The 16584-nt window shown below is 34.2% G+C and overlaps 2 long non-coding RNA genes across 2 annotated transcripts; both read right to left on the bottom strand.

Moving 5' to 3' along the window:
* Positions 1 to 962: 962 nt before the first annotated feature.
* Positions 963 to 4882, bottom strand: LOC127736520 (uncharacterized). The gene is made up of 3 exons (XR_007998997.1): positions 4787 to 4882; positions 2971 to 3131; positions 963 to 1016 (listed from the first exon to the last, which is right to left on the bottom strand). It is a non-coding gene; the product is annotated as an uncharacterized LOC127736520 (long non-coding RNA).
* A 4941-nt stretch (positions 4883 to 9823) lies between these two features.
* LOC127736550 (uncharacterized) lies at positions 9824 to 11463 on the bottom strand. The gene is made up of 3 exons (XR_007999014.1): positions 11322 to 11463; positions 10656 to 10739; positions 9824 to 10310 (listed from the first exon to the last, which is right to left on the bottom strand). It is a non-coding gene; the product is annotated as an uncharacterized LOC127736550 (long non-coding RNA).
* Between the last annotated feature and the right edge of the window lie 5121 nt (positions 11464 to 16584).

Genomic DNA, 16584 nt, shown 5'->3' with positions numbered 1-16584 from the left:
GTAACAGAAAATGTAAAAAGATTCGAACTGATAAAGGAAAAGAATTTAACAACAACATAATGAAATCATATCTGAAAAATGAAGGTATACAATATTTAACCACACAGAATTCAGAAACAAAGGCTAACTACGCTGAAAGAGTTATCAAGACTGTGAAAAATATGATGTATCGATACTTCAAAGAGAGGAGAAATCATAGGTACTTGGATGTACTTCAAGATATTGTTAAAGTATACAATTCTACTCCACATAGAAGCTTGAACAATATCCAACCAAAAGACGTCAGCAAAACAAACGAAGCAGATATATGGGCATATATGTATTTAAAACCAAAGAAAATAACATCAAAAAAGCCTCGATCATACCACTTTAAGGCTAATGACTTCGTTCGTATTTCTTACATTTCTATGCTATTTGACCGTTCATATGATGAACATTTCACAAGAGAAATTTTTAAAGTTAGCCAAAGATTTAGAATGCAGGCTATACCGGTTTATAGAATAAAGGAGTATGATGGAACTTCCATAAAAGGATTATTTTATGAATCAGAGATGGTTAAAGTGAACAAGGATGAAGATGTTATGTGGTATGTAGAAAAAAAAATTCGAAACCGTAAGAGAAATGGACGGGTTCAGTGGTTAGTTAAGTTTGAAGGGTGGCCAAATAAATATAATCAGTGGTTGAATGAAGAGGATATCACAGATCCAAATGACTCCTGAAGATGAGCATCTACATAACATTCAATAGTGAAAAATCTCTGAACTATTTTCCAAACAACAAAGCATATACTTTTTCTTCTCAACTGAATTCACCTGTGTTTTTAAATGGAAATTGGAGAGTTGCCTTAGTTGAAGCAGACATTTCAAGTAGCATATCTAAATCAGAATCCATTTACCTGTATTCTAATATTTGTGGTAAATCTATTGTCGATGGAGAACAAAAGCCACTTCTTCGAAGGTCAAGTGCAGCCTCTATGGGAAACTGGTCAAACATTTTCGAAGTTCCGCATTATGTTCCTGTAAAAATAAATGACCTCTATAATATTGATATCTATATAACTGATGGTGACAACAATCTAGCTTCATTTTTAGATATTCCTGCAACGGTAACACTACACTTCAAATCGTTTCCATTCTTTTAAAAATGAACAAGATGTATGTGCCAAATGTAGGAAGCTGGATTAATTATTATGAGAAGCTAGACAGAAAAGGTCATCATAATACTAACAAAGGTCAAAAACAAATCGGAGGTGGGTCTCTAACTGGAACCTCAAGGTCATCCATTACACCAATCGGCATACCAACCAAAACCCCTTCTGATGAGAAAGTAAAAATTCAACTTGTCTCCCCCGTCCATCAAACGGATGAAATGGCCAAGGACATGGTTGAAAGAGAGAAGAAGACATTAAAAAGAAAGCCATCTAGTTATGATGCCAGTTCTTCCAAAAGACGTCGAACGAACGAGACCTCCAAAAAGCCCAGTAAAACCACCAAAAAGTTGACTAAGCACAAAAAGTCAAGAAAGACAACCAAAGCATCAAAAAAGAAGAGACATACGAAGAAAAAAACCAACAAGAAAAAACTGCAAAGCTCTGTGAAAACCTTCAAAGACATATTCAAGTAAATGGCTGCTTTATCGTTAGATGGGTTCCAAGAAGCTCAACCAAGTGGTTTGGATCTGTTTTCATATCCACCAACACAGACAGCGATTGATTCAGTGTATTATGATGAGCATAGGTCAACAGCACAGCTATCTGGAACTGCACCAGTAGAATTTAACATTGCAGCCGAAAATTCACTGGAGTATATAGATTTGAGAAAAACAAAATTATATGTAAAAGCGAAAATAAAACATATCAATGGAGACAGTCTAAAACCTACTGAGTATGTTGGTCCAGTTAACAATTTTCTACATTCTATGTTCTCACAGATTGATATAACATTACAAAATAAGTTGGTGACATCAACTACCACACATTATCCATACAAGGCAATGATACAAACTCTTTTATCTTTTGGATCTAAAGCAAAAAAATCTCAGCTGACTAGCCAGTTATGGAAAAAAGATCAACCAGGACATTTTGATGATAGTAATGTAGAAAATGGTGGCAATTCTTACTTATTCGATCGCGCACAGTATTTTACTCAAAGTCAAGTGTGTTATTTAGAAGGTCCGTTATTTCATGATTTATGTAGTCTGGACAGATACATGCTGAATCAAGTAGCTATTAATGTTAAACTTTACCGTTCAAGACCTGAGTTTGCTTTGATGACAAGTGAAAAAGATCCAAATTTTCAAGTCATCATCGATGACATAGTGTTAAAAGTGTGCAAAATACGTTTAAACCCTGCTGTCATTATGGCACATGCGCAGAAACTACAAACAACAAATGCTAGATATCCCTATACCAGAACAGAAGTGCGCCTTATTTCTATACCTGCTGGGAGTCTTAGTTTCAATTACAATAATTTGTTCAACGGACTCCGACCGACTCGTTGCGTTATAGCTTTTACAGAGTCCGCTAGTTCTAGTGGTTCATATACGTTAAATCCATTCAACTTTCAACATTTCAACCTTAGTCAAATAACGCTCAAACTGAACCAAGTTCCTGTAGGTGGGAAGTTCCTGTAGGTGGGAATATTTTGCAGTTAAACTATGGAGCCACGAGTCGAACTATACTACCTGCTTTTAATAGTATGTTTGAAGTGACTAACAAGTGGATGAGAGACAGTGGAAATCAGTTGAGTAGAAATGATATAGCAGGAGGAAATGCTTTATATTGTTTTGAAATAGAACCAAATTTCAGCGACGAGGGACAGTACTTAAACTTAGTGAAACAAGGAATTGTTCTCTAGAAGTCAATTTCAATGCACCACTGCCGAAAGCGTCCACGTGTGTTGTGTATGCGGAGTTTCCAGCTTATTTTGAAATAAATTTAGAAAGAAACATCATTTTAGAATGAATGCTTACCAGCTCAAGTGTGCCATTGTTTCAGACGTTGACTTACAACGATCTGTTCTTGGTGTATTCTCATCTGATGAACTGTCTCAAGTTCACCTACTACCAGGAATGGGTGTGATAGCCAATACAGATGTCGCAGGCTTACCAGGAAGACATTGGGTAGCATTTTTCTGTAATAAAAAGAACAGTCTTGAAGTATTTGACTCTTTTGGGTATTCAGAAAAAGAACTCACTGTTTATTTTAACAAATTCATGCGGAATAACGCATACATACAATCAAACGAGAAAAGACTACAGATTTACTGTTACAGTATTTGGCAGTCAGTTATCGATGAAATGAAATCAGCAATACCAAACATTGAATTTTTTCAAGGTTTCCCCCATATGGATGTTTTATCAGAATGGGGGACTTTACAAGGGCATAAGGTTCTTGTTTTAGATGACCTGATGGTGGAATCTGCAGATAGTAAAGAACTGGTTCATCTCTTAACTGTAGGAATTCACCATTATTCAATCACTTTGATTCAGATTCTACATAACTTGTATTGTAAAGGCAAAGCCATGAGAACAGCCTCCCTCAATTGCCATTACTTTGTTTTATTTCGGAATTATAGAGATCAGTTACAAATTCAAACTCTTGGTAGGCAGATTTTTCCCGGACAGTCTAAATACTTTTTAGATGCATACAAGAAGGCGACATCTGTAGCCTATCGCCCATTAATTATTGATTTAAATCCACATACAGACAAAACATATCAGTTGACAACAGATCGTGGAGTTGGACAGACACCTATCGTATATCACTCTGCAGAATGAAGGACTATTTAGCAAATTTTCTTTTGAATGCTACTGCAAAACAAATTTCTCAAGCGATTAAATCACTAAGCAAGGAACAGTTGGAATGGTTGGTTGAAATACTATACAACGTGATGCAAGGAGTTTGCTCCATTTCAAGTGTTGATAAAACTTTGCTGGCCAAGAAAAAGAAGCTCATACGTAAAATTGTTTCCAAAGGAGCAGCATATAAACAGAGAAAATTATATTTATTAAAAATAAGTAGACTGCTTCCTATTTTCCTAAAGACATATCTCCGTTATGTCTCGCGAACTGATTCTGATTCCTAAACTGAGGTACGAACAATTAAAAAATCCAGAGACATTGCCGGAAAAAAGAGAAAATCGAGATCAAGATCAGCCGAAAGATAAACCAGAAAATATCGATGACTTGGAAAGTAAACAGTTAGTAGAGGACTTTCAACCTGAAAAATTGAAGAAGTCAAACAAAAAGAGAAAAATTATACAACACGCGGAAAGTAAACCATATATCGCTATGCCCCTTAAAACAATGCTGCAAGAGAAAAGTAAACAAAAACCAAAGATGAAATGGTTATCGTTTCGAATTTAGATGTCATGTGACATCGTCACGTGTATTTAAATTGAGGAAATTAGGTAGTTGTTATCATTTTGTGTAAAGTGAAAAGCATGGCTCACCGCGGTGTTCATACCAATGATTTACATTTTGACGAATCTGATGATGGTATGTTGGTGAAGGCAGCCATAGAGGTTGAGAATAAACTCAAACGTAAGAAATCATGTGCTGAAAATGTTGATGTCAAAAGACCAAAGTTAAATTGTGATATTTGTGATAAAACTTTCAGATACAACAGAAATTTTAACAGACATATGAATTCACATTTTAACAGAATTCAGTGTTTAGCGTGTGGGAAATCGTTTACGCAAAAACATAATTTAGTCAAACATGGTAATAAGTTTTCTGGACAGCACACAATAAACAAACGAGATAAACAATTATCTAAGCAACTTACATGTAGACGCTGTGATGTCTCCTTTGATGATGTTGATTCTTTATTCACCCATGTTGCCAACCATCATCCGTTAAACCAAACAGGAGTTAGAATGCCTAAAACGGAGGAGCCAGTTGTCAGTCAGATAAAACGTAAACGGTTTCGTTTTAAGTAAAGCGCCATTAACAAATCAGTGAATCGTGTAGACCTTATGCCTATTGGTGATGAAAAATATGATTTATTACGTTTTTTGGCTAATACGAAAACTGATGTTGAAGAAATAATAGTATCTCGGCAAAAGAAACAAAAAAATGTCAAATGGTTGTAAATGCTCGAGTGGAGATGGTTCGAGATATTGATGATGGACAACAAGAAAAGGCTCACCCACATTTCCGCAGCAAAAGTTACATATCTCTTCAGAATGAGAGTAATGATCATAATTTAAATGAAGCTTTCCAAACGATTAACAGAGTAATGGAAGAATTTATCATCAAGGGATCTAACTGGATATTGAATAAAGTTATATGCCTCGAAGTACATAATTTACCATACTCACCCATAGCTGGTTCAAATTACAAAATTAAGGCCACTGGTGGAATTATCAACATTAGAAATGATGACCAAAAGTGTTTCCTATGGTCTGTACTGGCAGCCCTACATCCGATGGAATATAATCCATATCGGAAGTCACATTATACGGCACACGAAAATGAATTGAACATGAACGATATTGAATATCCTGTGTCTTTAACAAAAATGGAGAAATTTAAGAAACCAAAACAATATTTCAATCAATGTTTTTGGCTTTGAAAACGAAGAAGTGTTCCCACTATATTAAACAAAGTTAGAAAATGTAGATAGGGAGATCGATTTATTGTATTTATCACAGAACGGGGAAACTCACTACTGTTGGATCAAAAATTTAGATCGTTTCCTTGGATCAATGACTAAATTTCACACCAAACGGTTTTACTGTAGAAGATGTCTTCACGGATTCATAAGACAAGACTTATTAAATGAACACAGACTATATTGTAATTAGTTTGATTTTCAAAAAGTGACTTATCCAAAAGAAGGAGAAGCCATTTTAGAATTTAGAGACTTTCATAAACAAATGCGTGTTCCTTTTGTCATCTATGCAGACTTTGAATGCTTTGCAAAAAAGATGGATACTTGTCAACCAGACCCAAATCAATCGTCAACAACACATAAAACAAAATTTGTTCCATGTGGTTACTCCTACGTTGTGGTCAGTTCAAATGATAGATATTCCAAGCCAGCCGTTGTGTACAGAGGAGAGAACGCAGTCGAACACTTTTTTGAAAATATATTTACAGAGGAAGAATACATAGATGATATATTGAGGAACATTTATGAGGAGTTAATTATGAGTGTGGAAACCGAAACGCAATTTCAAAATGCTACAAACTGTTATGTATGCAATCAACCATTTTCAGGCAAAATAATCAAAGTTCGTGACCACGACCATTTAGGTATAAACGAAGATAACGAATCACCAAAGTATAGCAATTACAGAGGGGCAGCCTGTCAGAGATGCAACTTGATGTTCAAAAATCCAAATTTCATTCCGGTCTATTTTCATAATTTGCGGAACTTTGATGCACACCTTTTGCTGTCGGAAGCTGGTAAATTCAAGGACAAAAAATTAACATGTATACCAAACAATATGGAGAAATATGTGTCCTTTTCTGTTGGACAACTGAGGTTTTTAGACACATACCAATGCATGAGTAGCTCTTTTGAGACGTTAATTGCTAATTTAGCGGCAGACGGTTTTAAAAATTTCAAACAATTTCGAAAAGCTTTCCCCAATGACGAACACGCTAAACTTTTGCTACAGAAAAACGAATACTGTTATGATTATGTGAATTGTTCTGAAAGATTTCAAGAGACAGCTCTCCCTTCAAAAGCAGCTTTTTATAATTCCTTAACCAAAGAAGCTATTTCTGATGAAAAGTATGAACACCCTCAAAAGGTCTGGAACACGTTCAATATGAAAACCTTGGGGGATTTTCACAATTTGTATGCATTAACAGATACGCTACTCTTAGCAGATGTTTTCGAACGATTCCGTGACATGACTCTTGAATATTACAAGTTGGATGCCAGTCACTTTTTCACGAGTCCAGGTTTTGGAATGGCAAGCAGCATTGAAAATGAGCGGTGTCTGCCTGGATTTAATTACTGATCCCCTCATGTACAACATGATAGAGCTTGGAACACGAGGTGGGGTCAGTATGGTTACCAAAAAATACAGTCGAGCTAATCATCAATATGTTGACGACTTTAATGAATCAGATGTGAAAAACACATCATGTATCTAGATGCTAACAATTTGTACGGTTGGGCAATGTCTCAACCATTGCCTTATGGTTTTTTCAATTTTTTAAATGAAGATGAAATTAGTCATTTTGAGTTACAGAAAGTCGAGTCAGACGCAAAAGAAGGCTACATTTTAGAAGTAGACATAGAATATCCTGAACATCTCCAAAACAAACATAACGATTATCCTCTGGCACCCGAACATCTACTTATTGAAGACAAAGATCTATCGAAATACAGTACTGATTTATGGGGAAAGTTAAATTCTGTGAAGAATGCAAATGGTGTGGAAAAAGTGAAACCTAGGATTAAAACCCGAAAATTAATTCCAAGTCTGAAGAAAAAGACAAACTATGTGGTGCATTATCAAAATTTACAACTTTATACAGAACTTGGAATGAAAATAACTAAAATACATAGAGTATAAAGATTTCAACAAAAGGCATGGCTTGAAACCTACATAGAATTCAACACCAAAATGAGAAAACAGGCAAACAACGACTTTGAGAAGGACTTTTTCAAACTGATGTGTAATAGGTATGTTTCTCGTTTTTTTTTTTTATATAGATTAGACCGTTGGTTTTCCCGTTTGAATGGTTTTACACTTTTGGGGCTCTTTATAGCTTGTTGTTCGGTGTGAGCCAAGGCTCCGTGTTGAAGGCCGTTCATTGACCTATTATGGTTTACTTTTTTTTAAATTGTTATTTGAATGGAGAGTTGTCTCATTGGCACTCACACCACATCTTCCTATATCTATGTTATTTTTAAATGTGTAAGATTTTAAAGTGTTGTCAGGATCTCGAGTTTGCTTGTTGTCTCATTGTCGCATTACCCACATTGATTTAATTATGTTTTGTGGTTTTTGTGTCAGCTTCTAGTACTTATCTAAAAGTATTCCTACTTTTTCAGTGTTCTTGGTAAATGTATGGAAAATTTGCGTGCTAGGATGAATCTAAGACTTATCAATTCAGCCTCGGAAGAAAAACTAAAAAAGTTAGTAGCTCAGCCGTCGTTTCTATGCTGCCAAATTTTCAATGAAGACCTCGTTGGAGTACACAACCAACAGATCAACCTAACTCTCAATAAACCCATCTATGCCGGACAAGCTATTTTAGACCTTTCAAAGAGACTGATGTATGAATTTCATTACAAGGTGATGAAGCCTCAGTACGGTGACAAGATCAACTTGCTGTTTACAGATACAGGTATGATATTTTTTTTTTTTTGGTTTGTTAAAATAAAAGCCATTGTTTCTTTAAATTTCTAATATTTCTCATTGTTTTCTCCTTTGTATAAGTAGAATAAAGGAAGAGATTCCTCTTTGGTATTGTGCTAACATTTCTGAATTCATTTTAGATTCGTTGTGTTATGAGATTCTGACTGATGATGTATATGAAGACATGAAACCTATCAAAGACCTATTCGATACCTCCAACTACGGCTCATTCAACAAAACGAAACATCTCTTTTCCAGCAAATATAAGAAAGTCGTTGGGAAATTTAAAGATGAGCTTGGTGGTGAGTTCTTTCAAACAAAAATTTTTTTTTCTCTCTCTCTGAAGTTTTAACATAAATTTTCTTTCAAATTTTCCTTTTTCTTGTGAATTTTCTTTTAAATTTTCCTTTTTCTTTTGAATTTTCTTTTAAATTTTCCTTTTTCTTTTGAATTTTCTTTTAAATTTTCCTTTTTCTTTTGAATTTTCTTTTAAATTTTCCTTTTTCTTTTGAATTTTCTGTTAAATTTTCCTTTTTCTTGTGAAATTTCTGTTAAATTTTCGTTTTTCATGTGAATTTTCTGTTAAATTTTCCTTTTTCTTTTGAATTTTCTTTTAAATTTTCCTTTTTTATTTTATTTTTCTGTGAAATTTTCCTTTTTCATGTGAATTTTCTGTTAAATTTTCCTTTTTCTTGTGAAATTTCTTTTAAATTTCCCTTTTTTATTTTATTTTTCTTTTAAATTTTCCTTTTTTCTTTGAATTTTCTGTTAAATTATTATTAAATATTGTCTTTCTCATGTGCCTCAAAAAATCTTTTCAGGTGTTCCTTTAAAAGAATTCGTTGGCTTGAGACCTAAAATGTACAGCCTTTTGTATAACCAGACCTCTACAGAAGGTATCACATGCGAAAAGGAAAAAAAAGTGGCGAAAGGCATTTCAAAAACTGAAATAAAACAGACTCTCCGACATGATTGATTGATTGATTGATTGATTGTTGGTTGCTTAACGTCCAGTGGCAAATATTTCATGCATATTCAGGACGAGAACAAGTTCACAATAAATACAATAGGTAGGTTCTGTAATAGATGAAGGGATTAAGGTCGGAGAAATTTGGACTGCCACGGGAAATGAGGGTATATTGGATAGGGACAAAAATTTAGCCTTGCAACAGGTCACCTACGGACCCCTCAAAGAGTTGTTGCAAGGGTTCTTAACGTGCAAAGAGCGTGGCACTCTCTTTACACGAGGCATCGGATTTAACGTCCCCATTCTGACCGGACGTGGCTGCAAATTTGTACATCCCGCACAGCCAAACGGACGCCCCACTTTAGCACGGGTTTTACTGCCGGTCGGAGGAAGACCAATGGTGACCATACTTCTATTCCCCAGTCACCCTTGGGGTCTCTCGGACATGAAATGTATAAGAAATATTTGAATGAAGAAACTACGACCACCAATTCAATGACGTGCATTAGAAGCAAAAATCATGAACTTTCATGGATACCGTTGTGAAAAAAGGACTGTGTAGTTTTGATGATAAACGTTACTGGAAGAACCCAATTGAAAGCTATGCCTATGGACATTATAAGATAGACACATATTAGTGATAGTATTTATTAAATATTTAAAAAAAAAAACTAACCGTGTCAGTCTGTTTGCATATATGTCCGTAATGAAATTTATAAATGTTATTCCTATAAACACCACATTGAATGAAAGTCACACCACATTGAGCATCATCACATCGATTGGAAAAAGGCTCCCATTTCCTCCTCAGAGAGATCATATAAATTGTTTTTCACAGGGGAAATCTGTTCATATTTTGTATTCTTCCCAGACCACTGTGGGTGTAATTCTTCACGTACCGGTCTCTTTGCGGCCACCCTCACCGGAATCATATTTCCTTTGCTCCACATCGGGTCTGTTATAGTTTGAAGTGGAGTGGTAGTTGACGTCTCGTTTTCATATATTATTGTTAGAGGTGCCTGCAATAATAAAAATGAAATATTTAAATAAATAAACCAGAGAGAAATGAAATACTTTCAGTGTTGCTTATCTTTTTTTTTAAGAACAAAAGGTTGTTTGCAAGTTCAATTCTATACTTAAAAAACAAGTATTGCTTTGTTCGCATTTAAGTTAAGAATACATGGTGATTCTTGAGAAGAAAAAAAAAACCCACCCTCTATTGCAAGACTTACCTATTGTATGTATTGTTAACTTGTTCTCACCCTGAACATGTATGAAATATTTGCCACTGGACGTTAAGCAACCAACAATCAATCATGATTCTTGAACATATTTAAACTCTACATTAATAAATGTATACTTACGGAAGGTGTTGGTGGTGGTGGCGGTGCATAAACCGGCGCTACATTTTCTTTAGGCACAACCTGCTCATGTGGCTGGGAGAGCGGCTAAAACATGAAAAATAAAATAAAACTCAAACTCAAATGATATGAAGAAAGTTTTATACTTGCGAGAGGTGTTGGTGGTGTGCATATTGTTTTTCGTTCATTATTTTGTACATAAATTAGGTTGTTATCTTTTTTCTCCCCTCGGATGTTTGTTTTACATTCATCATTTTGAAGCTATTTATAGCTGACTATGAGGTATGGGTTTTCCTTATTGTTGATGGTCGCAAGGTGACCAAAAGTTGACAATTTCTGTATCATTTGTTCTCTTGTGAAGAGTTAATCTTATTAACAATCATACCACATCTTCGTTTTATGTTATTCAATTGTTGCATTAAATTAGTTAAAATAAAAGGCAAATGTGAACACCGATATCTCCCCTAACAAAAGCGAGGTAGATAGATAAACAGAAAGATAAACGGTAATAGACAATACTTAAAACCTTCCTGTTGTTTACGGTAAGCGCATACAAACAGAGAAAATAAAAACACCTCAAAGGGTATAATCTTTAATTTCCTCGGTTTTTAAAGAAAACTCCTACATGTGAACCTCGTGTAAAAACAAAAAGAAAGAAAATAGTCTTACCTGTGGAAAGTATGCCGTTAGGGACTCTAGGTGCCCCCTCAGTGTAAACAGATCATCCAGCTCGTCCAGCCCTAAATTCAGCTTCATAGATCCATTTGACGCAGCCAAGTCTAAATAAAAGAGTCCTCTAGCGGACTTTTTTTTTTATAGGTAAGCACTTTCCCTCTCCCGAATTGAGTTTTGTATGCCGTTCTACCAGTGGAAGTAACAATTTGACTAAATTGAACATTTTCGGCTGCCATTATAACACGTAATCGTAAATAGATTTCTAGACAAAGGTTAAAAGTACTGACTTGAAAACGAAAAATACGCACTATTATACTTATTTCATTTTTAACCGGATTTTTGTGTCAAAAATGTCGGTTATTGATTTGGGGATGTACGGCGGGCGGGCGGGCGGCAACCAAATGTTGTCCGTGCATTTACTCATGAACCATTCAACCAAACCTTTTAAAATTTTAATATGTTGTTACTGACAACAAAATGGAGGTCAAGTTTAATAATGACGATTTTGACTTTTACCGTTCAGGAGTTACGGTTCTTGAAAGTTTAAAAAATGTCGTGTCTGTGCATTTACTCATGAACCGTTCAACCAAACCTTTTTAAATTTTAATATGTTGTTACTGACAACAAAATGGAGGTCAAGTTCAATAATGACGATTTTGACTTTTACCGTTCAGGAGTTACGGTTCTTGAAAGTTTAAAAAATGTCGTGTCCGTGCATTTACTCATGAACTGTTCAACCAAACCTTTTTAAATTTTAATATGTTGTTACTGACAACAAAATGGAGGTCAAGTTCAATAATGACGATTTTGACTTTTACCCTTCAGGAGTTACGGTTCTTGAAAGTTTAAAAATGTCGTGTCCGTGCATTTACTCATGAACTGTTCAACCAAACCTTTTTAAATTTTAATATGTTGTTACTGACAACAAAATGGAGGTCAAGTTCAATAATCACGATTTTGACTTGTACCATTCAGAAGTTTCGGTTCTTGAAAAATTGAAAAATTGTGTTACCCGAGTATTATTGGCAGATTATACAACAGAAATGGGATTCATTACCTTTAAAAGCATTCTATGATTGATAAAGGTAATACTATTTTTTTATTTTCTTTTTACTGTGCTTGCAATCTCCATCGTGGCACCTTGTACAGTTTGAGATTTAAACAAATTTCCTTCAATGGTAATTGTGTGTATTTCTGCATGACTGATGGATTTTGGCCTTAAACATTAAATCTCAGGCTTTACTGACTGTGATACTTTGCCTTCTTTCCTGCTTAATATTCAAATTTCATCAGATATATAAATAACTATAGTCACTATTCACTATTTTATTTACACTTGCATGCATAAATGTTATATACAATGCTATCACATGTGCCAGGTATCACATGTGCCAGGTATCACATGTGCCAGGTATCACATTGCATGGTTAAGTCTCAATATGTAGTTTTAATTGTATTGCATATTTAGATCCTCCTCGTGGTCAGGTGCTGGTAACACTGATTCACCTTCACATTCATATATAAAAAAAAATTAAGAAATTGTAATGTTAACTTTACTTCAGCTTTGTTAGAAATAGCTATATATATAGTATTATTTTATTAGAATGTGCATCACTGGCCAAATTAACCATGCTTTATATGTCTTTATATGTCTTAACATTTTTTTTAATTTCTTACCTGTTTAGAAATGAATGACATCACTTCACCTGTCAAGCTTATATCATCCAACCATGCTTTATTTCAACCATCATCATACTTTAAATTTTATTGTAACATATGAACATGTATACTGTTTCTCATTTAGCACTTTCACATATTTTGTTTGCAATACATGTATTGTCATGCACTTGGCATAATCATTATAAAATATGTTAAATTCTGGTTCTGAATTTTAATAAATGTAACACTGTTGATTACATTAGCTTGACAGATGTAGATTGTTCCTGCTGCAAATGGACAAATATAATGGTTTATTTCTTTTATACAGTGGATCATAATAACTGGAGTTATACAGATGTATATTCCTCTACAAATGCAGATACTGAAGGGATTAGTCTGCAAATTACACACACTTTAATGGCTCTAGTGAGCTGGTTTTTCATGGCATCAGATGCTGGTTATTTTAGCTCACCTAGCCAATCACTAGTATAAGCCTTTTTCATCACTTTGACTCTGTGTTATGTTTGTTCATTTGTATACATCCATCTGTTTATATTTCACATTTATATCTCCTTTCCTAAACTGATTTGTCAATTTCAACCAAGTTCTGAATCAAACCATGTAATAATGGCACTTAAAAGACATTGAATAAGAAAATATTAATTATTACAATGCCTGAATATAGTGATTTCCCATGTGAGCAATTCAGGGTTCTTGTAGTTTATAGTTATATAAGGCAATTTGTATGCCCCCTATGGCCCTATCACAGCAGGGTTGTTGCACTCAAATAAAATTACTTTAATTCATTTTTCTTTATTCAGATAATGGAAAGGGTGAATAATATTAAAAAAAAAAGTCTGCCACCAAAGCAAAAGGGGTATCACTGCAAATAGTAGGCATGCTTTTCAAAGTAAAGAAAAATGGGAAAGTTTCAGAAGAGCATATGAATACTGTCAGTGATTTGACAGATAATCACAACTTTGGTGGACGATGTAAATCATAACGCTGATTCAGTTAAAACCAATTTAACTAAAACTGATGAAGAGTTAAAGGAGGCTCAAAAGAAAATTGAGGGTTTGAGGAATGAAAACCTAAGTTTAAGGAAACAAATTTCTCAGGCAAGACGTGACCAATATGAGGCACAAGATGAATGCAAAAAGTTGAATAGAGACCTTGATTCTAGCCAGGAAGTTCTTCATGCAATGTCGTTTGATGAAGACATGGATGATTTAAATAATTCAGCTGCTGCACAACCACCATCCAATACAGACTCACAATAATTGATTATCACAAACTTTTTGTACTAATTTAATTGTTGTATATGCATATATATGTAAATCTGATGTTTCTTATGAATCATCATTATCTTTTTTTCTTGTATACTGTTTGGACAGAAATTTTATTTAACATTTAAATTGTATTTATTTTCACTGTCTTATGTATAATTTAAGTAATAAAGTTTTTTTTTTTTTTTTAGATATGCAACATTGAAACACATCAAAATGCCTAAGCAGAACAAAAAATCACCCAGTCAGAAGAATAGGGAAGACAAGCTACGGAAGAGGCTTGAACGTCATGTATGTATTATATATATAGTATAGGGCATATATATATTTGTTTAGGGGCCAGCTGAAGGACGCCTCCGGGTGCGAGAATTCCTCGCTGCATTGAAGACCTGTTGGTGACCTTCTGCTGTTGTCTGCTCTATAGTCCGGTTGTTGTCTCTTTGACACATTCCCCATTTCCATTTTCAATTTTATTAATTCAGAAATTGTTTATCAAAATCAAATTCTCTCTCTTTAAACTGACAAACTAATTATATTTATTCTTGTGACATTGCATCTGGCATTAGGCTATTTTTTTCTCTCTTATTTTTCACTAATAATACTTAATCATGTGACATTGTATCTGGCTTAGGCTATATTTTTTCTTCACTTTTCACAGAAACTAGGTACAGAGGAATCCAAAGACATTCCAAGACCAGCATCTCAACAACTATTTACTGTGGCCTATCCCAACTCACAAATTCAACAGCCAACAACTTCTAAAATTGACAGTCAAAAGGTTAGTACAGTTCATATACAATTTAAACCAGGACTTACAGTGGCAAAAAGACAGAAAAGATACTGCAGTAAAAAAAGAGAGAAAAACTAATAAAACAAAAGAACAAAAGAATAAATGCGACAAGAAAAAAAAAGAAAAAAATAGACGGGGTATACAAAATTATGTTGTACTATATATTGTCTATCATTACAGTTCCCTCAACTAAATGAATCACAAGATTTTTTTGTTTATCTCTTCAGAAAAAGAGAAAAAATCAGGATACTGACATTCCAAGACCAGCATCTCAATAACTATTTGCTGTGGCCAATCCCAACTCACAAATTCAACAGCCAACAACTTCTAAAATTGACAGTCAAAAGGTTAGTACAATTTATATACAATTTAAACCTGGAATTACAGTGGCAAAAAGACAAACAAACAAACAAACAAATATTTTATTTGCCAATCACGGCGCCCAAAATGAGCAGAATAATTACAATATAATTTTCAAACATAATGTAAAGTAAATTAAAATAGGTTAAACAAAGTACATAATATGATTGATTTTGATTTAGTTGATTGATATAATATTAAAGCAAATGAAGTAGGCAATTTGTAATAATAAACATATATAATACAATATGACCAATAATAGTCTGTTACTCTGGTCCCTTTATTGGCAAAAAGACAGAAAAGATACTGCAGTAAAAAAAGAGAGAAAAACTAATAAAACAAATGAACAAAAGAATTAATGCGACAAGAAAAAAAAGAAAAAAATAGACGGGGTATACAAAATTATGTTGTACTATATATTGTCTATCATTACAGTTCCCTCAACTAAATGAATCACAAGAGTTTTTTGTTTATCTTTTCATAAAAAGAGAAAAATTCAGGATACTAATTTGTTTGCGACCACTTCTGCTACAGATATTCCTACAGAACCTGCTAGAACCAAAGAACTGAATTGGTTCTGTGAATATTTAAATGATCAAGACATGAGAAATATCCATAAGAAAAGTTTATACAGTCCAAAACATTCTAAAAATCTAAATGCCTCTCTTCAAGGACTTACACAACAAGAACTAAACAATTTATCTAGACGAAAAAAAGGCAGTGTCCTCAGAATAGACAGACAGAAAATGCGAAGAGGAATTTAACTCGCAAAGAACGACGAAACATACCTGAGGTTAAGGATCAGGAAAATGCAAGAAGGAATGAAACTCGTTCACATAGACGAAGCATGACTGAGGTTAAGGATCAGGAAAAAGCTAGAAGGAATGAAACTCGTTCACATAGACGAAGCATGAATGAAGTTAGAGAACAAGAAAGTGTGATGAGAAATATAACTCGTCAAATACGACGCAAAATACCTGAAGTTAGAGATCAGGGTAATGCTAAAAGACAAAAAACTCGTAAAGATAGACGCAGTATACCTGAAGTTAGAGAACAAGAAAGTGCTAGGAGTAATATAACACGTCAAAAACGACGCAGTATACCTGAAGTTAAAGAACAAGAAAGTGCTAGGAGTAATATAACACGTCAAAAACGACGCAGT

This window comes from Mytilus californianus, unplaced genomic scaffold (assembly GCF_021869535.1).
Source record: "Mytilus californianus isolate M0D057914Y unplaced genomic scaffold, xbMytCali1.0.p SCAF_32, whole genome shotgun sequence".
Lineage (NCBI taxonomy): Eukaryota > Metazoa > Mollusca > Bivalvia > Mytilida > Mytilidae > Mytilus > Mytilus californianus.
The sequence above is the reverse complement of the archived record's forward strand: the minus strand, read 5'-3'. Positions and strand labels throughout refer to the sequence as shown.